Source organism: Muscardinus avellanarius, assembly GCF_963383645.1.
Source record: "Muscardinus avellanarius genome assembly, chromosome: 2".
Classification (NCBI taxonomy): domain Eukaryota; kingdom Metazoa; phylum Chordata; class Mammalia; order Rodentia; family Gliridae; genus Muscardinus; species Muscardinus avellanarius.
In genome coordinates, this window is record NC_137787.1 from 153,575,097 (window position 1) to 153,601,434 (window position 26,338).

At 38.9% G+C, this 26,338-nt stretch overlaps 1 pseudogene across 1 annotated transcript in view; it reads left to right on the forward strand.

Annotated features, from left to right (window-relative positions):
• Positions 1–2,837: 2,837 nt before the first annotated feature.
• LOC308258850 (elongation factor 1-alpha 1-like) overlaps positions 2,838–26,338 on the forward strand; it is a 76,382-nt pseudogene continuing 52,881 nt past the window's right edge. Inside the window, exon 1 of the transcript in view lies at positions 2,838–2,994. The product of the transcript in view is annotated as an elongation factor 1-alpha 1-like (transcript). The remainder of the gene's footprint in view (positions 2,995–26,338) is intronic.

Below are 26,338 nucleotides of genomic sequence, written 5' to 3' on the forward strand. Positions count from 1 at the left end.
GAGAGCCACTGGCCATCTTCCCCGGCCCTGCACTCTCTTCCAGAGAGCTGGCGGCCATATTCCCTTGCTCTTTCTGTGCTTGACTAATCTCACTTAACATAATGGAGAAAGAAAAGGCCCAGAATAGCCAAAGCACTTCTCAGCAACAAGAACCAGGCAGGAGGCATCACAATCCCGGACTTCAAATTATACTATAGAGCAATAATAGTAAAAACAGCATAATATTGGCACAACAATAGGCAGACTGACCAGTAGAACAGAATAGAAGATACAAAAACAAACCCACACATCTATAATCAATTGATCTTTGACAAAGGGGCCAGACTCATATGCTGAAGAAAATACAGCCTTTTCAACAAGTGGTTCTAGGAGAACTGGCTATCTATTGTAGAAAGATGGAACTAAATCTTTACCTCTCATCATGCCCAGGAATCAAGCTGTGATGAATTAAAGACTTATAAATTAGACCAGAGACTGGGAAGTTATTAGAGGAGGGCATAGGCACAAGACTCCTGCATATAGGCACAGGCAGTAACTTTCCCAATAAGAATTCCAAAAAAACAGGAAATTAAAGCAAATATTAATAAGTGGGATCTCATCAAACTAAAAAGTTTCCTCTTATCAAAGGAAACCATCAAGAACCTAAAGAGGAAGCCTACAGAATGGAGAAGATTTTACCAGCCATCACTCTGATAGGGGGCTAATATCCAGAATATACAAAGAGTTCAAAAGACTCTACACTACCCAAACATACAACCCAATCAAGAAATGGGCAACTGAACTGAATAGGCATTTCACAAAAGAAGAGGCACAAATGAGCAATAGATACATGAAAAGATGTTCAACATCACTAGCCATCAGGGAGATGCAAATCAAAACTACGCTGAGATTCCATCTAACCCCAATCAGAGTGGCAAGCATAAAGAAATCAAACAACAACAGTTGCTGGCAAGGATATGGGGAAAGAGGAACACTTTCACACTGTTGGTGGGAGTGCAAAGTAGTTCAGCTGCTATGGGATCAGAGTGGAGATTCCTTAGAAAACTAGAAAGAGATCCCCCATTTGATCCGGCTATACCACTTTCCAAAGGGGTTGAAATCAGAGAACTACTATGCATACCCATGTTCATAGCACAGTTTGTAATAGCCAAAATATGGAACCAACTTAGATCTCCATCAACAGATGAATGGATTGAAAAATTATGTGAAATACACACAATGAAATTCTATTCAGCTATAAAGAATAAAATAATAGCATTTGCAAGAAGATGGAAGGAACTGGAGAACATTATATTAAGTGAGATTAGTCAAGAACAGAAAGAAAAGGGACATATGTTTTCTCTAATATGCCCAAGCTAGGGAGTAGTGGTAATACCAGAGGGACTCCAGATGATGAAGGGGAAATTTCAGCAAAGCTAGAATGGAAGGATAGGAGAGGAAGAAAGCTGAGGTTGTTCAATGGAGGAGCTACATACAAATATATGTAATAGTATATATATATAACACGGTTAACCTGGGCACTCTTTATTGGGAGGGGGGAAGGGAAATGGGGGGAAGAAGCCACGAAGCACAATCTAAATGTACACCATTTTTAATATGTTCAACCTATAAATAAAATAAAATATGGAAGAAAAAAAATTTTTTAATTCCCTGCCGCCTGCACTGCCATGGTATGTTCTGGGCAGCCTTGGCGGAAACCTCCACCTGGATCCACTAGGGTACTCAGATCCACTGGGACCGCTCCCACCCTGCCCGCCACTCCAGGATCACCTCTGATTCAGGACTGCTGCTGCCTCCCCCTGCCCACCCAGACCTGAGACCTTAAGCCACCCTTTTTCGGCCCAGGGCTCTGCCTGAGAGTGGGCAGCCATCTTTCTGGGCCCTGTGTTCTCCGGGAGAGCCGGCAGCCATCTTCCCCAGCCCCAGGCTCTCCCTGAGAGCCAGAGGCCATCTTCCCTACTCCCAGCCCCCTGTTCTGCCCGAGAGCCGGAGGCCATTGTCCCCAACACCAGCCTCGGCTCTGCCTGAGGGCTGGAGGCCATCTTACCCAACACCAGCCCCGGGGTCTTCCTGAGATCCGGTCGCCATGTTCCCTAGCCCCATGCTCTCCCTGAAAGCCAGTGGCCAGCTTCCCCTGCTGCATGGAGCTGGCGGCCAGCTTCCCCAGCCGCACACTCTCCTTGAGAGCTGGTGGCCATCTCACCACCCAGCCAAGCCCCGAAGGCCATCTTAAACCTCATCCAGCTCTAATTCCACCCAACAGCTCAAAAGCATGACCCCAGGCTCTGCAGCCTCTCAGCCCTTTGGATTCAGTCAGATCTGGCTGATAACACTACACTGTGTTAAGCTTCACCTTCCTTGGACAAGCGGGTTCCGGCTTTTAGCCTCTTCCGGACTTGGGGTTCCTGGCTGTTAAATAAACCCAAATATTTGGTTCCCAAGTTCTCTGGGGGTAGCCAGGCTGCCCTATGGTTGTGTAAAGGGAAAGGAGACGTCCTTCTGTAACACAACCACATTGTTTCCAGACATTAGGCAGGACCTTGGGACACCAAATTCCTGTTTTGTCCTTGTCCGCTGACCAGTCATAGGGGGAAGCCAGCCATCAAAGTCTGGCCTACTTATGATTTGGGTAATGGTTCTCAGTGTCCTGAGATGGGTACATTCTAACTTAAAATGTTGACTGATCTCAGCAACTTTTGCAAATGGGCAGGTAAATGGTCAGAGGTTCTGTACATATAGGCTTTTCTGTTCATGTGTTCTCGGCTTTCCCTTTCCACCCCTCCTGACTCTACTGCTCCAGTCATGCTCACTGGGGATTACTGCCAGCTACAGCCACCATGGCAACTCACAGTCACTGCCTGATGGTCTCCCTTAAGGGACCAACTCTTATTTCCCACTGGCCTACCCCTGTAGGTCACCCTACCTGTTCCAGAGACCCTCCCCCATCTCACTTGGCCCCACTTTGTGAGGTAACTGGTGCAGAAGGTGTGGCTCGTACAGAAGGCGTGGTCCAGGTCCATGTTCCTTTTTTCCTTCCTGACCTTGCTCAACTTTAAAAGAGACTGAATTCTTTTTCTGCCAATCCTTCTGGTTTTATTAAGGAATTCAAACATATTGTACAAGCATATGATTTAACTTGGCAGGATCTTCATGTCATTTTAACCTCCTCTTTAACTCCAGATGAACGAGATCATATTCTTAAGGCTGTCAGGGAACGGGCCGATCAGTCTCACCTAACCAATCCACAGCTCCCTACCAGAACTGTTGCAGTTCCTTCTGAGGATCCCCACTGGTATTATAATGACAGGCATCAGGGAATAAAAAAGAGAGATGCCTTCAAGCTGAGCCCAGGGTAACTCTCCAGGTAGAGGGTAAGCCAATCTCCTTCTTGATTGATATAGATATTACCTACTCTGTCCTCCCTTCCTTCTCAGGACCTAGTTTCCCTTCCTAAATCACAGTTCAGGGGACTGATAGCATGCTCTCTTGCACACATGCTACAGGCCCCCTCTTATGCCATTTAGAGACCTTTATGGTTAATCATCCATTCCTGATTATACCTTTATGTTCTACCCCCCTTTTAGGTAGAGACTTTTTAACCAAAACTGGGGCTGAACTTTCATTTAATTTCCCCATGGCTTCTGTTTCCTCTAATATACTTTTTTGGGGGGTGGTGGTACTGGGGTTACTGAAAGCCCTTTTACCTCCGGGCTACACTCCCAGACCTATTTTTACATTTTTATTTGGAAACTGGGTCTCCTAAGCCAGTGCGCGTGGCTGGCTTCGAACCTGTGCGATCCTCCTGTCTCTGCCTCCCTAGCACGGGGATTACAAGTGTGCACCACCACGCCCGGCTCTAATATATTTTTAATGGCTGCAGCTACAGTTGATGACCAGGAAGCCAAACCTCCCCTTCCAGTAAATTTGGTTGACTCTATAGTATGGGACACAAGCACCCAAGTTGTGGCAACCCACCACACCCCAGTCCAGATTGTCCTATGTGACTCCACTATTTTCCCTGAATGCTCCCAGTTTCCCATATCCCTCCTTACCAATGTGGGCTTAAACCCATTATTTCTCATCTCCTGGCTCAGGGACTGTTTATTCCTACTAATTCCCCTTATAATATCCCCATTCTCCCAGTTAAAAAGCCTAATGGGACTTATCATTTAGTCCAGGACCTCTGTTTAATTAATGATGCAGTGGTGCCAATCCACCCAGTTCTCTCTAATCCCTATACCCTCTTATCTCAGATTCCCCCCAGTATCACCCACTTTTCAGTCTTGACTTAAAGAATGTGTTTTATATAATTTCTCTCCATCTGGAATTGTACCCCTTTTTGCTTTCACTTGGGAGGACCCAGATACCCAGGTTGCCCAACAACTAACCTGGGCTGTCCTCCCCCAGGAATTTCAAGATAGCCCACACCTCTTTGGATAGGCTCTAGCACAGGACCTCCAGTGCCCCCTTGGAGCCTAGTTCTCTGCTACAATATGTGCATGACCTTTGACTTTGTAGTCCTTCTCTAGAAGTGTCGAAAGGGCGCACTGTCCTGCTGCTTAATCTCCTTGAAAGCAGGGGTTACAGGGTGGCCCCACATGAAGCCCAGTTGTCACTGCCTGAGGTGCAGTGTTTAGGCCTACATCTCACCCCAAACACCCAAGGACTAACTATTAACCGAATCAAGGCCTAACACGCCTTTCAGCTGACCACCTCAGCAGACCAGATTCAATCTTTCTTGGGTTATATAGGATATTTTTGACATTTGATCCCCAACTTTGCCATTTTAGCTAAGCCATTACATGAGGCAATTAAGGAAACCCTGGTTGGCCCTCTCACTTTGCCCTTGGTTATTTGCCTTCCTGGCTCCCCAGGAAGCCCTTCTTAAATCTCACCCCTTCACACTTCCCAATCCCACTAAGACCTTCTTGTTGTATACTGATGAGAGGCAAGGGTTAGCCACAGGAGTGCTCACTCAAACCCTGGGAACAACCCAGGCACCAGTGGTCTATTTATCTGAACATCTTGACCCTACCATTCGTGGGTGGCCACCCTACCTCAGGGCTCTGGCGGCAGCAGCCAAGCTCAAAAAAGAGGCTCTGAAAATTTGTCTCCGGATGCCCCTGCAGGTTTTTTCCCCACATAGATGCCAGGATTTGCTCTTTCCTCCAGCACTCCCTCTTCTGTCACCTTCTTGCATTCAGGAACTTTGTTTGTTGTTCATGGAAAATCCAGATATTAAACTATCTCATTACTCAACGCTTAACCCAGCCACTCTTTTTTTTTTTAATCTTAAAATATTTTATTTTTTTGTGTGGCTGATATTAAAATGGCATACATTCAGACGATGCTTGGTGCCCACCCTCTACCCCACTTCCCCTTCCCCCTCTATCCCAACAATAAGTGTCCAGGTCAACCATGCTGCATTTATTCTTTTATACATATTTGAATGTAGCTCCTCCATTAATCAACCTCAGACTTCTTACTCTCCTCCCTTCCATTTTAGCTTTGCTGGAATACAAAATTATGGGAAATACACACAATGGAATTCTTAACATATATTTTTCTGGTGGTACTGGGCTTTTCTAGCTCCAGGATATATTCCTAGACCTATTATTTTATTTTACTTTATTTTATTTTTAATTGGTGCATTGTAGTCATATATCAATCACATTGGAGTACAAAACTTGAGAGGATATACAAGCACACATCATCCAATCAGCCCTCATCCAGTCCCCATCCCATTCCCTCCCCCTCCCTCAATCCCATGCTTGTTTGGTGATTATACCTCCTGCATTTTAAAGAGGCTCTTAGACCTATTTTATACTTTATTTCAAAACAGGGTCTCACTAAATTGCTGAGAGCCTCACTAAGCAGCCGAGGCTGGCTTTGAACCTGTGTAATCCTCCTGTTTAAGCCTCCCAAGCACTGAGATTAAAAGCATGTGCCACCACACCCAGCTTCTTAACATTTTTTTTTGTAATCTATTTTTATTGGTGAATCATAGTAAAACATCACACTGGAATACAAGACTTGTGAGGGTATACACATATCATCCAATTAGCCCTTATCCCATCTCTGTCCCATTCCCTCCCCCTCCCTCAATCCCATGCTTGATTTGGTGATTAACTTTGATACATTTGTTTACGTACATCATGCATTTTAAAGAGATTCTGTCTTTCCTCATCCCATCCCCTCTGATTGGTCACCTTAATTTCTCTTCCATGGGGCCCTTTCTTCAACTAGCTCTCCTCCCATTACCCATTTCTTCCTAGTTTTTGCATATTAGGGAAAGCATCTGATTTTTTATTTTCTGTGGTGTTTCTCTGTGTATGCTGAATTGCAAGTTCCATTCCCACTCCTGAAGGCCCCGGTGCCAGCCTTGCCCCCTGGCAGGTTCTGATCCTGGCCTTGCTGGCTCCAGCAATGCCCTTGCCTCATGGCAGGCCCTGATCCCTGCCCCGCTGACCCCGGCTCTGGCCTCACCCCTCGGGAGGCTCTGATCCTTTCTTCAGAGGCCCCAGCACTGGTCTTACCTCATAGCAGACTTCAATCCCTGACTCGCTGGCCTTGGGATCAGCATCACCCCTCAGCTGACTTCGTTCCTGGCCTCTGAGGCCCCCAACATTGGTCTTGCCTCATGGCAGGCTTCAATCCCGTTATACTGGCCCAGTCTCTGGCCTCACCCCTCAGCAGGCTCCAATCCCAGCTTCAGAGGTCCCAGCTCTAGCATTGCCTCACAGCGGGCCCCAATCCTGGCCAGGCTGGTCTTGGCACTGGCCTCACCCCTCAGCAGGCTCTGATCCCGGACTCAGAGGCCCCAGCACTGGCCATGCCTCATGGCAGGCTCCAGTCCCAGCCTTGCTGGCCCTGGCACTGGCCTAACCCCTTGGCAGGCTCGATCCCAGCCTCGGAGGCCCCATCCCCGGCCTTGCCTTATAGCAGGCTCCAATCCCGGCTTTGCTGGTCCTGGCACTGGCCTCACTCCTTGGCAGGTTTCAATCCCGGCCTCAGACCATGCCTCATGGCAGGCCTTGGTCCTGGCCTTGCTGGCCCAGGCACCAGCCTAACCCCTCAACAAGCTCCAATCCTGGTCTTGAAGGCCCCTGCCCTGGCCTTGCCTCATGGCTGACTCTGATCCCAGCTTCGCTGGCCCAAGCACTGGCCTCACCACTCAGCAGGCTCTGATCCTGGCCTTGGAGGCCCCAGAAGGCCCTGGTCCTAGCCTTGCTGGCCCCGGCACCGGTCTAACCCCTTGGTAGGCTCCAATCCTGGCAATCCGGCCACTCTTTTACCAGTGATCCAGGGTTCAGGCCCTGATTTGTGTTTACCTAATGATGTTCACTCATGTGTTGATATAATTGAAGCTTTAGCTAAACCTCCAAGACACCCCCCTTCTTAATCCACATGTTACTTATTTTGTTGATGGCAGCTCTGTTTCTGATTCCAGAGGTAAGAAAAGGGCAGCCTATATGTGGGCACCCTAACTCAAGCCATTGAGGTTGCCAGGTTACCGGATGATACTACCTCTCAAAAGGCTGAACTGATTGCCCTAACTCGAGCTCTACACCTGGTAACAAACAAGCAGGTGAACATATATACCAATTCTAAATATTCCTTTTTAATAGCACTTTTCCATGCCTCAATTTGGAGAGAGAGAGGATTTCTCTCCACCAAAGGTTCACCCATTGTTAATGCCACCTTGATTAAAAAACTCCTAGATTCTCTTTCTTTACCATCTGAGCTGTCCATCATCCACTGTCAGGGCCAGCAGAGAGAATCTTCCTTATTGGCCAAAGGAAACAGTAAACCTGATTATACAGGAAGACAGCTGACAACAAGCTCAACCAAGCTCACCGGTCTCTGTAATATTTTTAACCCTCCCCTCAATGGTGCCTAATTATAGCCTGGCTGAATGAAAACACCTGATCAAACTTGGGGTGTTCAGCACAGGGGATGGTTGGCTCATGATACAAGATAAGATTGCTCTGCCTGAGGCTCAGGCCAAAAAGGTTATTAGACTAACACACAATTCCCTTCATGTGCGACCTATTGAGCTAAAGCATTTCCTAAGACCCTTGTTTTATTCTTCTCTCTTGCAGCAACTGATTAGTAAAGTCAGTGCCTCCTGTTCTACTTGCACTGCTGTGTTTCCCCAAGGAGGCCTTCGACCCTCCTTTCCTATCCACTAAATGAGAGGACACTTGACAGGACAGGACTGGCAAATCAACTTCACCCATATGTCGCCTCACAAAAAACTTGAATATCTTCTCCATGGCCGATACCCTAACAAGTTGGGTAGAGGGTTTTCCCTCAAAGGACAAGACAGCCAGCATGGCGGTAGATGTTCTATGTTCAAACATCATCCTTCATTTTGGACTCCCTAATTTTTTACAGTCTGATAATGGACCAGCTTTTATTTCTAAGGTTACTCAACAGGTGGCACAAGCTCTTGGCATTTCATGGAATCTCCACATCCCATATCAACTGAAGTTATCAGGAAAGGTAGAAAAAATGAATGGGATCCTTAAAATCCACCTAACAAAACTCTCTCTAGAGCTGTGAGTATCATGATCTGAACTTCTGCCACTAGCTCTGGCCCATGTGAGGGCCAACCCTCAAAACCCCACCTTTATGAGCTCCTTTGAATTGCTATATGGTCGCGCTTTCTTGCTTAATCACTCTCTCCCTTCGGATCCCCCTCCTTTGTCTTCCTATCTTCCTTACTTGTCTTTTCTAAGGCACTCTTTCTCTTAGGGAACATGCTTACCAGTATCTTCCCCAACCTGGGACTGAAAAAGCATCTCCACACCCTGCAGTCAAAGCCCTTAAGCCAGGGGATCAAGTCCTCCTCAAGTCACTTCAACCAAAACATCTCCAACCATAGTGGACTGGCCCCTTCACAATGATCCTCACCACACCTACCTCAGCCAAACTGCTGGGGGACCCCAAATGGCATCATCTTACCTGGATAAAAAGGACTCCATTACAAGTCCCATGACAAATTCTCTTGCACAGTGTTGGGGCTTACTAACCTTCATTTTTCTTGGCATAATTCTCTTTGATATTTTATTTTAGTAGATCCACTTGTTCACATACTACGTTGCTCTCCCTCTTCAGATGCCATACTGTCATAACTTCTCATCTGTTAAAGTCTCCTCATGCACAAATCCCTGAGCTCTCCAGGGTAACCTCTGACTCACGCGGCAGCCATACTCCTACCTGCCCACTTCTGCAGGACCCGTTCTCTCCCGGCCAAGGGGCACCCTTACAACAACCCTTGACAGCAGGAAGTAGTTTAAGATTCGAATCTCCATCCATTATCACCAAAAAGCCAGGATGACAGGTTGGGTTCTGCCCCTGCGGAGGAGGAGACTCTGCTAGGCGATATCACAGGCAATATTGCAAAGCAGGTGATCTCTCGAGAGGGGCGGCTTTTCTACACATAGCCCCACCCACAATAAATAAACAGAGGCATTTCCCCTCCAGTGGTGGGAGGAGCTCACAGGTCTCCAGGGGTGGTCCAGCCCCTATACCCGAGAGAAGACCACATTAAAATTCTTTCCGCATACCCCGGTCTCTCTCACCTTTTTACTGCGCCAACCTAACACTAAGTTTTGGAAATAGATTTGAGGATGGAGTTATTTATTGTGAAGGACAACACCTCAGTTTAGAAGTAAATATAATATACTACATTTTGATTATACATACTCATGCACCTGGAAAAGCTTAGCAGAAATAACAAATGAGCAAAAAGCTATAATGTTCTACCATTCTTATACCAACATTAAAGTAGAATGTCTCATTCTTCTAGAATATTAATGTAATTTCTTCTAATTTTTTCTGCAATGTTTATCCACTCATACAAAGAGACCATTTACTTACGTCTACTTATTTTTTTCAGAACTGCTTTCAGAATTTTAAGTAGGATAAAACTAAAAAGCCAATGAAAAATAAATTGTATATGAGTTAGACAACTACATTTCTGGGGGAAAAAACAGAATTGTGGTGGTCTGTGAATGTCTTAGATAACAACTGCCATGACCTACATTTTTCTTTTTGAAATGATAAGACTCAATGTTGACCCTGATTTCCTCTGAAAAGCATCTGCTTTAACAAGAATGACTCATATGCCTTTCAGATTATTGTGAGGATTTCTGGGGTATTTTTGCACTTTTAGAGAAAGTCTGATAAAAGAACTGTGGAAAGATCAGTAGGAAAGTATAGAAATAAAAGGAGATTTAAAGAAATGTTCTCTTTTTTGAGGGTCTCCTTTGGAGAGATTAAGGCAGCTCTAGGAGAGTTTGTTTACAATTGCAACATTCAATCATTCTCTACATATATTCACCTGTAAAAGTTTTAAAACATACCTGCTATATGTTCAAGCAATAAGCATATAAGCAATAACTATGCATTTAGGTTCCAGGAATGGTTCCATTTTAAAAATCTCTATCAGTTATACTGATAACTACTCTTTACTAAAGGTAGCTAGTTCATAACCTCTATTGAAAATGGGGATATCCAGAAAACATTAGAATGTATTTGATATATTTTTTATTAAAAAAAATTATATATTTTAGTTGTGTGTGGTGGTGCATGCATGTAATCCCAGTACTTAGGAGGCTGACATAGGAGGATTGCAGGTTCAAAAAAAAAAAAAATCTTCAGCAACTTGTGAGACTCTCTGTTTCCAAGAAAAAGCAAAATAGTGCTCAAGTATAGTTCAGAGGTAGGAGACCTCTGGGCTCAATCCCCAGGACAATAAATAAATAAGTAAATAAATAAATAATAAAAATTATATCTTTTAAATTTAAAATACAGCCTGAACAATTATATTAAAATAATTATTTTATTATTTTTTATTGGTGCATTATAGTCATACATCTTAATGGGATACAAGATGGTAGAGGCATACATGCATACATCATTCATTTAGTCCTTCTCCAATTTCCATCCCATACCCTCTATCCTCCATCCTTCTCATGTTTTACTTAGTGATTAAATTTGATGTTTGAGAATGTACATCATGCTCATTTTATTATTTTATTAAAACCAAAGATTTTAAGAAAATATTGACATTCTAGAAAGCACAATAATATCTTCTCCACCTTTAATGTAATGTTGACATTCTTGTCTTGTTCCAGGTTTTAGGTGAAATTTTCAAAGTTTTCCCCCCATTTACTATGATGTTGGCGGTGGGCTTATTATAGATTGGCTTTATGATGGTGAGGTATGCTTCTCTATTCCAATTGTTTGCAGTGTTTTAATCATAATTGGATGTTGGATTTTATCAAATACATTTTCAGCATCTATTGAAATGATCATGTGATTTTTGTCTTTGGTTTTGTTTATATGATAAATTACATAAATTGATTTTTATATGTTGAACCAGCATTGCATCTCTAGGAAGAACCCCACCTATTCATGGTGTACAACTTTCTCGATGTGGTTTTGAACGAGTGTTGCTAGTTTGTTTAGCAATTTTGCATTCAAGTTCATCTAAGATATAAGTCTGGAGTTGTTCTTTAGTTCTGAAGAGTCTTTACTCATCTTTTGCCTAAAATATCAAGATAATGGTTTGAGTGGTGTGATGAAGTCTTCAAATATTATATTTGAGTTAATTTGAGAACTTATATCCCTAAAAGTTTGCTTTATAAAAGTGAGTACACCCACATTTGGGGCATAAATTTTTACTATTATTATATCTTATTGTTTAAGCATTTCTTTTATTAGTAAGAAGTGAGCCATTTTGCCAGGTGTTGTGGCGCATGCTTGTAATACCTGCGACTGGGAGGCAGAGACAGGAGGATCGTGCAGGTTCGAAGCCAGCAGCGCTGGCTTAAGAGACCCTGGGTAAGGGATTAATGGATGATGTGGGCATGTATCCTCCACCATCTTGTACTCCTTTAAGTTTTATGACTACAATGCACCAATAAAATGTTAGAAAAAATATTTTGAAATTTATATTCCAATAAACTGGAAAATATAGAAATAAACAGATTTCTAGACAAATACAACCTTGCTAAATTGAACCAATATGATATAGAAAACATAAATTGACCAACAGCATACAAAGAGATAGAAAGAACAATAGAAATATTTCCTTCAAAAAAAATACAGGCTACAAACGGATTCCCAGCTGAATTCTACAACATCTTTATTAAAGAAATAAACCCAATACTTCAAAAGTTATTATGTAAATCGAAAGAGAATTTTTTTAAAACTCCTTCTATGAAGCTAGTTTCACCTTAATACCAAAACTGAAAAAAAATCTCTCAAGAAATAAATTTATAGATCAATATCTTTGATAAACATATTAAAAATTCTAAATATACCAACAATTCTAAAATAAAAGTGATATACACTCAAAACCATATCAAGAAAATTTTACTCCAAGACCAAGTTGTTTACATTGCAGGGACAAAAGAATGGCTCAACATACATAAATCAATACATGCCATTTACTACATAAATAAAATTAAGTAGCTGGGCGTGGTGGTGCACACTTGTAATCCCCACGCTTGGGAGGCAGAGACAGGAGGATTGTGCTGGTTCGAAGCCAGCCTGTTACCAAATTAAAAAATATAAAATAGGTCTGGGAGTGTAGCCCGGCAGTAGAAGGGCTTCCAGGAACCCCAGTACCACAAAAATAAATAAATAAATAAATAAATAAATAAATAAATAAATAAGCAAATAAAACTAAGAAAATATATTAAATGACCATCTCAATAAATGCTGAAAAAGCTTTTGACAAGAAAACAATACAACAATCCCTACTACAAACACTGCAAATAGAACTGAAATTATTTGTTTGAAGATGGCATGATTCTATGTTTAGAAGATCCAAAACATTCTACCAAAAGACTTCTATAGCTGACTAACAAATTCAGCAAAGTACCAGGATTAAAAAATCAATATTAAAAACTCAGTAGCTTTTGTATATGCCAATCATGAATCCACTGGAAAAAATATACAGAAAACAATTTCATTCACAATGATGTAAAAAAAAAACCAATAAAATATATAGGAATAAATCTAATGACGGAGGTTAAAAACCTCTACAATAAAAATTATAAAACATTAGGAAAGAAGTGGAAGAAGATCTTAGAATATGAAAATATCTTTCTTGCTCTTGGATTGGCAAATAAATATCAAAATTGCACTCTACCAACAGTGCTATACAGTCAAAGCAATCCCTATCAAAACACCAATGTCATTCTTCACAGACCTAGAAAAATCAGTCCTATAATTTATATGGAGAAACAAAAGGCTCAGAATAGCTAAATAAATTCTCAAAAATAATAACCATGTAAGAGGCATCACAATTTCAGACTTCAAATTGTACTACAGAACTATAGTAATAAAAACAGTATGGTATTTAGGACATTTCACCACCAGCAGGAACTTCAGATTATCATGAGAAACTATTTTGAAATTTATATTCCAAAAAAACTGTAAAAGATAGAAGATAAACAGATTTCTAATACAGAAAAGTAAGAAAACACATAATAAAAAAAGTAAGCAAACACATGAGACAATGAAACAGAAAAAAAGATAAAAACAAATCCACACACTTATAGCCAATTGATTTGTGAAAATAGCACCAATCATATATTGAGAAAAAGACAGCCTTCAAAACAATTGGTGTTGGTAAAATTGGTCACCTATTTGTAGAAAAATGAAATTAAATCTATTTCTCTCACTCTGAAAAATATTCATTTCAAGATGAATGAAAGACCTAGAATTTAGACCAGAGTGAAAATCACTAGATTAGAATAGGCATAGATTCAACATTACAACATATAGGCACAGGTTGAAACTTCCTCAAAGGACCATCAAAAATCAGGAAAATAAAACAACAATTGATAAATGTGATAGTATTAAACTAAAAAGTTTGTGCCTATCAAAGGGAACCATTAAAAGTCTAAGAGAGAGATTAAAGAATAGAAAAATATCCTTGTCATCTGTTCTTCTGATAAGAGACTAATATCTATAATATACAAAGTACTTAAAAGACACCACTAAAAAATGTTCCTTAAGAAATGGGCAACTGATAGCTGGTCATAATGGTGCATGCTTGTAATCCCAATACCTGGGAGGCTGAGACAGAAAGATGGCAGTGTCAATGACAGCCTCATCTCCAATACCACAAAAAATGAAAAAAATGAGCAATTAAACTAAATAGATACTTCATAGAAGAAACAATGTTCCAATAAATACACAAAAATTTTTCAACATCATTAGCAATCAGAGAGATGTAAATCAAAACTATACTAAGGTTCCATATAACCCCAATTATATTGGAAATATTCAAGAGGACAAACAACAATAAATGTTGATGAGGATGAGTAATAGGAACGTTTCTACATGTTGGTGGGGCTGCAAATTAGTAGAAATCAGTGTGGAAGTTCCCCAGAAGTTTGGGAATAGAATAACCAGATGACCCAGCGATACATCTCCTGGAAATCTTTCCAAGTTAATTGGAGTCATAATGATATAGTGATATATCTATATCCATGTGTATAGGAGCACAATTATCAACTGACAAATTATGGAGCCAACCCAGGTCTTCATCATCAGATGAAAAGATTACAAAATTATAGGATAGAAGATGGCAACCGAGAAAAGTGGGGCTTAAGAGCCCCGCTAACAAGTAATCTCCATTATCACAAAATCAGCACCTTTCATAGCCAGAAAACACCATCACCAGAGAAACAAAAAAATCACCAGGCTCCAGAGAGAAAGTGGACTGAGAACAGAGCTCAGAGCCACAGAGGAGATACACCGGCCTCACGCCCGAGGCCGCGGCAGGAGCGCCATACTGCCGGAGGCAGCGGCGACTTCACCGGACAGCTACAGCAAGCCGAGGTGAGCCGCTGCGGAACAGCCAGGCGGGATTTCTCGCTGCAGGTAAAATCTAAAGCTCCGAGTGGCTGAGCTCATCACACGCTGCAGGGATTCAGAGTGGAAATCAAAACCAAGAAGAAATACGCCAGCCTCACGGCCAAGGGCGTAGCAGTAGCGCCATATTGCCACCGGCGGCAGCAGCAGAGAATTCACCGAATCCAGTACAGCTACATCTGCGTACTCAAGAACAGTGAGTCAAATTGCGGGCCACAGAGGAGAAATCCCAGTACTGTACTCCCTGGGACTTGACCCAGTGGGGGAGGGGCGGTGGCTGAGATATCACACCATAGGAGAACGTGCAACCTGGCACCCCCCACAGTCTAAAGCAGCCTCTATTGACTCTCTGGGTCAGAGACTCTGTGATACAACCCAGTAAAGGAGTAGTGGGTTCTGAGATACTACTGACTCGAGATCCAGAGCACCTTAAGTGAAGTCATAGTGACTCAAGGGAAGAACCCAGAGAAGGCACAAACTTCCTAAATCATGGGAAAGAGGAATAATACTGGAGCAATGAATGCCCAAAACCCCACAACATCAGAACCCGATAAAAGAGAAAATCAGAGATTTCTAGAAGATCAAATCAGGAAAATAACTGTAGAAATAATAGAGGTGCTTCAAAAAGAACTCAGAGAGAGCCAAAAAGAGATAAAGGATACAATTAATGAAGTAAAGGCCTCAATTCAAAGCACAAACAACCAATTAGACCACATGGAAAGCAGAATCTCGCTCTTAGAAGATGATCATTCCAAAAATAAATGCATAGTTTCTAATCTAGAAAAAAATATCCGATAGCAGGAATCTGATATTGAAGAAATATGGGCCCATTTTAAGAGAGCTAACCTAAGAGTAATTGGAATAGAGGAGGGAAAAGAAAGTGAAACCAAAGGGATCAATAATCTCTTCAAGGAAGTAATAGCAGAAAATTTTCCAAACATAGAGCAAGAGGTTTATACACAGTTCCAGGAAACTTATAGAACTCCTTTAGACAGGATTGGAGAAGAGGATCCCCACGCCACATAATTATCAAAATGACCAATGTGGAAGCCAAGCAGAGAATCTTAAAGGCAACAAAAACAAAGGGCCAAGTGACATTCAGAGGCAAACCAATTAGAATCACTCCAGACTTCTCAAACCAAGTCATGAGAGCCAGAAGGGCTTGGAGTAACATATTCCAAACTCTGAAAGAAAACAACTTCCAGCCAAAAATTTCCTACCCAGCAAAACTTTCTATTAAATTAGATGGAGAAATAAGAAACTTCCATGACAAACAGAAACGGAAGGAATTTATGTCTTCAAATCCGGCACTAGAGAAAATACTCAAAGAGATTAACTACAAAGAAGAAATAGGTAACACACACCAGAACCAGAGAAACAAGATTTTCCATCCAACAGACAACTAAGATTGGTTATCTGTGGAGATTCATTATTTATGTTAGTCTTTTACCTATCTCTAAATGGTATTGTTTGCCTTTATTGTTGTTAATTTTTAGGATTTCTAGTTGGAATATTAATATACCTTCAGATATAGCATTTGGAGATATTTTATCCCATTCTATTAGTAACTGTTAACTCTGTTTACATTGTCTTTGGATATACAATATTTTTTTTTTTTAGGGAGTTTGTATACTCTTCTGTTACCTGTGCCATTGAAATCCTATCCAAGAAATCACTGCCAATTTCAATGTTTTGAGGTTTTATGACCCAGATTTTCTCCTAAAAGTTTATAGTCTTAAGATTTATATTTAGGTCTTTTATCTATTTTGAGTTAATATTTGTATATGGGATTAGGTTAGGGTCCAACTTTATTCTTTTCCATGTAATTATTATGTTTCAACAATATTTAGTTAAAAGATTATTATTTTCACCACCAAATGTTCGTGGAAACCTTGTCAAAAATAACTTGACAATATAGGGAAGAATTTAGCTCTAGGCTTGATTTTAACTCCAATGGTTTATATATCTGCCTTTAGAATAGTACTACACTATTTCAATTATTGTAGCTTTATATGTTTGAAATCAGAAAATACATATCTTCTAGCTTTGTTCTTTTTCAAGATCGTTTTGGGTATCTAGAGTCCATTTTCCATATTAGGATAGATTTTTTTTTCTGAAAAATAAATATATAAATATATGATAGTTTCACCCTAAAAAAATAGAAAAAAATATTCTCTGGTAAGAAAGAAAGTAAAAAGAAATATTGAAATGTTATCTTTAAGTCATCAAAATCTTGGTATCAGACAAATGAAACTGTTATGTGAGATTATCATTTTTAATTTTGGATAAATTGCTATAATACTAGATGTCAACCACTAAACCAAGCATGGGAGGGAGAGATGGGGAGAGAATGGGGTGGGGATCGGGTGGGGGCTGAGTGGGCGATATGTGCATGTATGTCTACTATGTGCATGTATCCCACTATGATGTATGAATACAGTGCACCAATAAAAAAATTATAGGATATACACACAATGAAATTCTACTCAGCAATAAAGAAGAATAAAGTTTTGTCATTTGCAGGAAAATGGAAGGACCTAAAGAACATTGTATTAAGTGAGATTAGTGAGTAGCAGTAAGTGAAGAATCATGTTTTCTCTCCTATGGGGAAGCTAAAGCATATTCAGGATACCAGAGTCATTTCAGATAACGGGGAAACTCCAGTGGAGTAAGCAAGGAGATCCAGGGGAATGAAGAAATCACTTCAATTACCATTATGTACATAAATGAGAATGCCAAGGTCAATCTCAACATCCTGTATGAGGAAGAGGGGTGTGGGGAGGGAGCTGGGCAAGAGACTACCAAGTGCTGTTTGCATATATGCCATGATTACTGTGAACTACATTATGATGTAAGTTAATTATGTATCAATAAAAGCATATAAAAATGAAGAATCATTTTTCACTACATTACATTAATCTAAGCCAAATGAGTTACTCTACATAGTTGAAAGTTTTGTTCTGCCCTATCGAAGTTTCTCTAATTAAATAAATCTTATGTTTTAGTGTCTGAAAAAATACAGTAATTCATAGGTTTGCCTGTGGTTTTTTATTTATTACACTGGAATAAGATCTAAACTCTGAAACTTCATAAGGACCAACAGTCCCAAATCTCACCAACATAAACTTTTTGAAAATATGTTTTGACAGACACATAAAATACTATCTCTCCAGACACAAGCTAATAATATTTTGAAACATGCATAACACTTTTGAAGAATATCCATCATCTTGTATTCAGGCATTGTTACACATCAAGCTAAAATGGGCATCTTTGTTAAATAAGATTTGTAAGTGTAGTCTTTAGAAAAATTTTAAACTGTCTATTCTAGCAAAAGTCACATCAGAAAAACAATGTCATCTATATGCTACCAATTGTTAATGTAAATTTATTTATGGAAAAATAAAAAAGTTATTTGTTAGAAGAGCTTCCAATATTCAACATAAAATTAAGCAATTTATGTTACATTTTAGATTTTTTAGTCTTTGTTATTTTCCATAAATCTTTTGTATCTGTAATAGTTTACTTATTTATCTAAAATAAATATAAAAATATTGAAAGAACTTTAAATAGTTATGCCCAAGTTAGCTGGCAAAATGTACCACTATAACTTGAAATGTAATAAGAAAATCTATATGAGAAAATGCTTCTGAAAATAAACTATGGATATGATAATAGGCTTAACTTGTCACCAACATTTCATTTATTCAACATGTATTTATTAAGTTTGTACTATTTGCAACTGGAGATGGAATGGTGATAATGTCAGGGAAAGCATGGAGCATGCAGTCTTGAGAGAAAGCTGTTAAAACCATATGCTTATTTTAATAACCAAAGAAATATCACTCTATTTCTAGCCTTTCTAAGATGTATAAAACTTCAATATTATTCATATTTTTAAATTATGAGACATTTACAGACTATTCAGTACAGTTATTAAGAAAACATATTTTAAACCCAAGCCTATATTTTTATATCCCCTTTGGACAAGTGGCAAAATAATTACCACTTAAAATGGCAAATAATATTCCTAGCCTCTGGTAAATAAGCAAAATTATACTCCTGACTTTACCAGGAAGAAAAATATAAGACTTAGCGCTGTGACGTTAATATATTCTCTGACTTTATTTTATTTTATTTTATTTTATTTTATTTTATTTTATTTTATTTTATTTTTGTGGTACTGGGGATGAAACCCAGGGGCCTTCTACCTCTGGGCTACACTCCCAGACCTATTTTATATTTTTTATTTGGAAAAAGGGTCTCTTAAGCCAGATGAGGCTGGATTCGAACCTACAGGATCCTCCTGTCTCAGCCTCCCAAGTGTGGGTATTACAATTGTGCGCCACCACACCCGGCTATTCTCTAATTTTAGAAAACTCTAAAGCTAAAAAAAAAAATCATCTAGAAAAATATATTGGAGTAGTCCACACTCCAAATTTCAGCATTGTGTTATGTGGTCACAGTGTTTTCCTAACTCTTTCTATGATTTGTCACACATTTTAGAAGTTCAATAAGAATCTACTCCTCATTAACTCAAAGTCTCTGCACTCAGTGATTCTGATCCCAGTTACTTTATAAAATCTAAAATTCATATAAATGGTCTTAAAGCCATGTTATTGTTTTTTATGTGATTTAGCAACAAGAGAGAATTTTCTAAGCAATATTCAAACTGTCTAAAGGGATTTCAATTCTGAGAAGTTTTTCATAGAGAGGAAATAAAATTCTATTGCACTTCTTTTTCCAAAAAGGATGGTATATTAGCATAGACTGATTATTATCTACCCACATTTAATCAGGAAGTTTACAAGGCTAGATTTATCACAGAAAATAAGGTCAACTTTTGAATGAAAAAGGATAAAAGGATGTGTGTGTGTGTGTGTGTGTGTGTGTGTGTGTGTGTGTGTTTATTGTCGTTCTTGATTGGAAGGTACAGTTTGATGAAATGATGCCTAGAAGGAAGTAATAGAACTGGCATGAGCTAAGATTTCTAATAGTACCCTTTCATCCTTTCCTTTCCCTAGTTTTGTTCACCTGGTCATCATTGAGAAAATATCAAAGGTCAGGTTGTCATGGTTAATCAGACAGTATAATCCAAGTGGTGTCTGCTAAAATGAAAAGGGGAAAATATACTGGCTGGAACCTAAGCTATTTATACTTGTCAAACCAAAGTTTTACAAAGTCACAATTAAGTCAGCTTTCATACAGTGACAGAGTTGTGTTTGGAATATAACTCCTGGAAGTTTTCTTTGGATCATGGTCACTGGTAAGTGTATAGGGAAAGGGGAAAATGAGAAAATTAGTTGGATCTATCCTGAAAACCCAGGCATCGTCTTCATAGGCAAGAACTGCAATAATACTCCAAACCTATCCAAAGTTATTGTTGAAGGTGAGGACAGGATTGGTCCCGACTTTTGCCTGCCTCTGCCTCATGCTCATTATTTATCCTAGTATGAAACTGGCCTGACTCAAAAATTGTAGGAGGAAATAATAAATGTCTAGGAGTGCATGAACTATTAACGATATGTCATAAACTGATTAGGTTATGGAAATAAGAAACAATTTTTTTTTTGGCAGGTCTGGGAATGCAACCTAGGGACATTTGACCTCTGAGCTACAACACTTGCCCTTTTTTTTTTTTTTTTTTTTTGGTATTCTTCATTTTGCAAGCGGGTCTCCCTGAATTGCAGAGGGCCTCACTAAGAAGCTGAGGCTGTCCATGAACCACGATCCTCTGGTCTCAGCCTCCCGAATGCTAGGATTACAAGCAAGACCATCACGCATGGCTTAGAAAAATATTTCTTTTAAATCATAAGAAAAGCTGGTTTTGTAGCACATGCTTTTAATACCAGTACTTGGGAGGCTGAGACAGGACAATCATGGTTTTTGGACAGCCTCAGCTACTTAAATCCTGTTGCAAAATAAAGAATTAAAAAATAGAGCTGGGGTTGTAGCTTGGAGGTAGAATGCTCCTGGGTTCCATCCCCATTACAAAAAAAAAAAAAAAAAATCATAAGAAGACATGGCAGCCAGGCATGGTGGTACACACTTGTAATCCCAGCATTTGGGAAGCCGAGACTGGAGGATCACAGTTCTCAGACAGCCTCAGCTACTTAGTGAGTCCCTTCACAACTCCCTAAAACCCTCTTTCAAAAATAAAAAAGACTAAAAAGTAGGGCTGGGTATTTAGCTCAGAGGTAGAATGCTCCTGGTTTCCATCCCCAGTACTGAAAAAAAAAAAAGTCATACCAGTGAAATCTCTCTGAATTTCATCTCAGACAGAGATGTAAGAAGTTGGAAAGAGTATTGTTTCCTTTCTTACAATAAGAAGAGAGATGAACATCTTGCAAATCAACTAGTATATTGTTGTTATTTAACATACAAGAGAACTAAGTTTACAGGCAAACCACACAACTGGAAACCCAGGGGAATGTATGCACCTGCGACGTGCATACATTTGCTTATCTGGAGCACCTACTCTCCTGTACCATATAATCTAGTTGGAAAATAGAGTTGAAAATTGTAATTGTTAAAGTCAAGTGTCCATCAGTATGAGAACTTATAGCCTCTAGGAACTTCCCATATAGAAAGAATGCACACCCACTTGCAGGTTTTCCTTTATTAACCACATTAGTCTTCATGACAAAATATCAGAGAAAAAACTGAGATCACTATTCTTGTGATGCTGAATAAGGCAGGGTAGCAGAAGCTACTGCTGAAATTTTCCTCAGACCATTCAACTACCCTTCTTTCGACTATACAAAAAGTTTAATTAGTACCTTAATGACCCACAGAGAGAGTGCCTACCTAAGACTGAGACTTAATCAGAGCAGTAGAGAGTGCCCTGCTGCCCCTGGCATACTAACATCCATAGGTAAAATGGCAGCGTCATGGAGTAGAAAGAGCTGCTAGAGGCAGAATCTCACTAGGCACAGTAGGAAGAAAACATTCAAAGCCAAAAAGTGAGCAGACATGGAGAAAATAACTTCAGGGACTGACTGAGGATATGCCCATCAAATGAAGGTTGCCACAGATACTTTATATTAGAGAATCCATGCCTACAATGGCAGTACTGAAAATAACTGTAATGGCAAAAATGAGCTTAATTGTGTCACAGTTTGATATAGCCATCTGTTATGATTTAGATGTTAAATATCTGCCAAAGATCCCCAGGGTGCCACTACTGGAAAATAGTGGAAGGTTTAGAAGGTGGGACTTCATGGGAGGTCCTTTGGTCACTGGAAAGCAACCATCAAATAAGACTGTGATACTGCCCATCCTTTTCTTTCTAGATGTGATCATTTTGCTCCTATATACATGTGACCTAGATATGCCATCATTAACCCTCCTAATAAAATTGAGTCTATGCAGAAACCATGCCTCTGAACCTCCCAAATTCTGATCTAAATGAATCTTTCTCTGTGTAACTTTGCAGCCTCAGATACTTCAGTATAATAATGCAAAGATAATAAAACATCCAAACAATTTTATGCAATTAAAGGATTGTGTGAATATCAAAATGTCTCTTAGGATGGCTTCATTCCAGATCTACACTACACTGGTTGTGGTTCATTTTGATTATTTTTTTCATTTGTGAATGGTGACTTCTAAAAGGCTACCAAAATTAGTCTAGTACTACTCAAAACCCTTCAAAATGTATGTGTTTGAAACACTGAAACATCTTTGATTTTAAGAAAAAAGCATGAAATGTATAATAGATGTTCAAAAACACAGAAATAATTTGAATGAGAAAATTGCACATTTTGTATATTTGCACATATTAATGAATAGAAATAAAAGCAACATGTGTAAATAAAACGTGTTCAGTTATGAAAGAAATACATTCTTTTTTTTTGTGCTGTATTCAGGATGGAACCCAGAGGTTCCAAGCTACACCCCCAGCCTGAGTTTTTTATTCTTTATTTTAAAACAAGATCTCACCAAGTTGCAGAGAGCCTCACTAAGTAGCTGAGGCTGGCCATGAATCTGTGATCCTCCTGTCTCAGTTTCCTAAGTCCTGGGATTACAAACATACACCACCACATCTGGCATGAAATAATTTCTCATTACCCAAAGTAGCCCAAAGCAAATATGCAACTTTGGAAGTGTCTCATTAAAAAATATTCAAGTATATGTAAAATAATCCATATTAGAAATTATTTTAAAATAATGACCACTATTATATCAAATAATATTTTATATATATTGATTTCAGTAATCATATCATGTTTTTATTCAGATTTTATATTGATGCCTTTTGAGAAAGAAAATTCACAATTATATCTGGATTAAAATTATTCAATAATTCAACCTTGGAAAGCTTATAAAATAAATACTTTGGCAGAAAATATTAATCATTTCAACAGAAAAAGAAAGATAAGAAGAGAGTTGTTATAAACAACCCAAAAATTTTTCTCAGAATAGGAGATATAGTTAAATGTGCTAAAAATACAGAAGTGGCTTTGTATTATGTATTGCTGATGCTTTAAGAATGTTCTCTTTTTCAAAAGGAAAGTGACCTCAGTATATTTCATGAATCATCTTTCAGACAAGAAACATGGGGATTTGCCAATATCACGAAGGTGACTCTCCTATGAGTTTTCTTTCCTTTTGTCTCCATCTTCCACCAGGTTCTCTGATAAATTTAAAAATACTTAGTCATGTAAAAATAACCTCTTACTTTAAATTTAAATATGACGTACTATATAATTTAGAAGAAAATCTTGACAACTTGTTGTAGCTTGTCTTTATAGACCATACTTCATGAAACAAAAGACTTTCTGGTTTACATCTACAAAAATAGGATTTGCTGCCAGAAATAACAGAATGTGAAATAAGACTTGCAATTAATCAATATATATATATATTTTTAACTGGAGCAGAATCAGTTGAACAGATGTGGAGAGATTGTGTTTGAAAAGGGGAAAGTATCCTGGATCCACAAAAAAATGACTGCTTGTTCAATGCACAATCCTGTGGGATGTCTTTGGTAGGGAAGCAAACACTTGTAACCCTGGCTAATTCACAAGTCAGTAAAGTACAAGGACATTATCCATCTATGTTTTCCCATGAAAGATTATCCTGTACTAAATATAAAATAAATATTATAAAAACAATATACTATGCACTATTTTATCTTAATGGCATAGGACCAATAAATTATTAAGCAACTCAGGTATTACAATAAAATTCTATGAAAAGGTAACATGGATTGCTTATTCGGCACAAATAAAATATGTGCTCTTAGTATTTTCATAATTTTAAAAATATAATTATCATAAATAATTCATGTAGTTCATAATTCATATAGTTTATATAAACACCAACACTTTCAACCCTAATGGTTTGAAGCAATTTGTGGGAAAATACACAGCTAAACTATATAATCAAATTTGCCTGCTACAGTGTATCCATTTATTTGAAGTTTGTATTCATCAATAACTGATGTAAATCTAACCAGGCTGCAGCATGGAATTTAGATCAAGCATGTGAGACTCATGTCCAAGACAAGAAAATAAAGAACATTCCAAAAAACCCTGGTAATTTGACATGTAGGAAATGATATATAATCTCAACCACCAATGACACACGTTTTGATAAAAGAAAGTTTTATGGTCAAACCCTGTGTCCGTGGGGCAAGAGGAGGCCCAGGAAAAAAGGGAAATCAATATTTTAAACAATAATGTAATCTATAACAGGTATACAAATATAGCCATATCTTAACACTAATGTAGATATCCTGGTTACTTCAGTCTTCATTTTCAATGGCAGATGGGTTTGTTGGGACTTGGTATAAGATTTTAATAGCTGCATATTGGATAAACAGAGTGCTCTCCACAATTACCAATAGCTAATATCCATAAATGACATACTGTTAATAGATAATGAAAAGTATAAGAAATAATGTCCTAAAATTCTAATTAAAATTAAACAGAATTATATTTATGAATCTTAAATGCTGGCATGAGAAAACATGAAAAATAATTAGAAATAATGAGGGGTAAACACACACACACACACATTTGAGAATAATCTGAAGAATATTTCCAAATGTACATGCATAGGGGATAAAGGTATAGTTCAATGGTAGAGCCCTTGCCTCCCATACGTGAATGCTGGGTTTGTTCCCCAACATGGCAACAAACAAGTAAACAAATTCATAAAGATAACAACAGAAAAGCCTATCAATGTCTTTAAAGGGAATTAATGATGTTGGTTTTTACCAATAATACTTTCACAAAACTTACAGGGTAAATTTCATAATTGGTACAAAGCATCTTAAGCTTTCCTTAATAATAGTAATGATTGTGAAATATTCTCACTCTTAAACATGTACTAAAAATGAGAGAAAAAGATCTAGAAAAAAAGAAAAGTGGTAAATATTATATGCAGAACACCCAAAGAACTGGAAATATTTTTTTAAAAAGGAAAAATATGAGCCAGGCATGACGGCACACATTTATAATCCCAGCATTTGCGAGGCTAAGACAGGAGGATTGCTGTTTGAGGACAGCCTCAGCTACTTAGTGAGGCCCTTTGCAGCTCAGTGAGACCCTGCTTCAAAACTAAAGAATAAAAAATAGGGCTGAATGTAGTTTGGAAGTAGAATGCCCCTGGGTTCCATCTCCAGTACCACAAAATAAAGAAAAATTATGTAAAAGAAATTGTCACATTGAGTATTTTTAGTTATGAGCTGTCAAAGATAGAACAAGATAAGAGTAATGGGCAATAATACTGACATCTAGGAGAGAAATACTGTAGAAAAGTAATGAAGATAGTTCACATAACAGCCAACCTTTCAATCTTTTATCAAAAAGACTTGTGCATAATGGTAAGTAGGAAAACTCAAGCACATTTGGGTATATGGGGAAAAAACTATCTGTATGCATTCTTATATATAACATATTTGCAAGTCCTTGACACACAAAGTAGGGTGGTAAGATTTAACTGAGCATTAAAATAGCAAGATGGAGCCAGGCGTGTTGGCGCACGCTTGTAATACCCGCTGTTGGGAGGCGGAGACGGGAGGATCGCGCAGGTTCGAAGCCAGCCGTGCTGGCTTAAGAGACCCTGTTTCCAAATAAAAAATATAAAAATTAGGTGTCTGGGAGTGGTTACCAGGAACCCCAATACCACCAAAAAAAAAAAACAAATAGGATGGACATGATGTACATATGTACATACACAGATTTATCAAGGTAAATCACAATGTTCTGCAAAGGGAGGTGGGGAAGAGGAGGGGATGAGATGGAAATTGAGGGAGGACTGAACCCAGTGCTGTGTGCAAGTATGTCACTATCACTCCTAACTTCATCATGATCTATGATTACAATGCACTAATAAAATAAAAGGCAAGAGTTTTATAATAGGATTTTCACATTGTGTCTTCTTGATGAAAGATACGTAAAAAAAGTTTCAAACTATAAAAATCTCAATA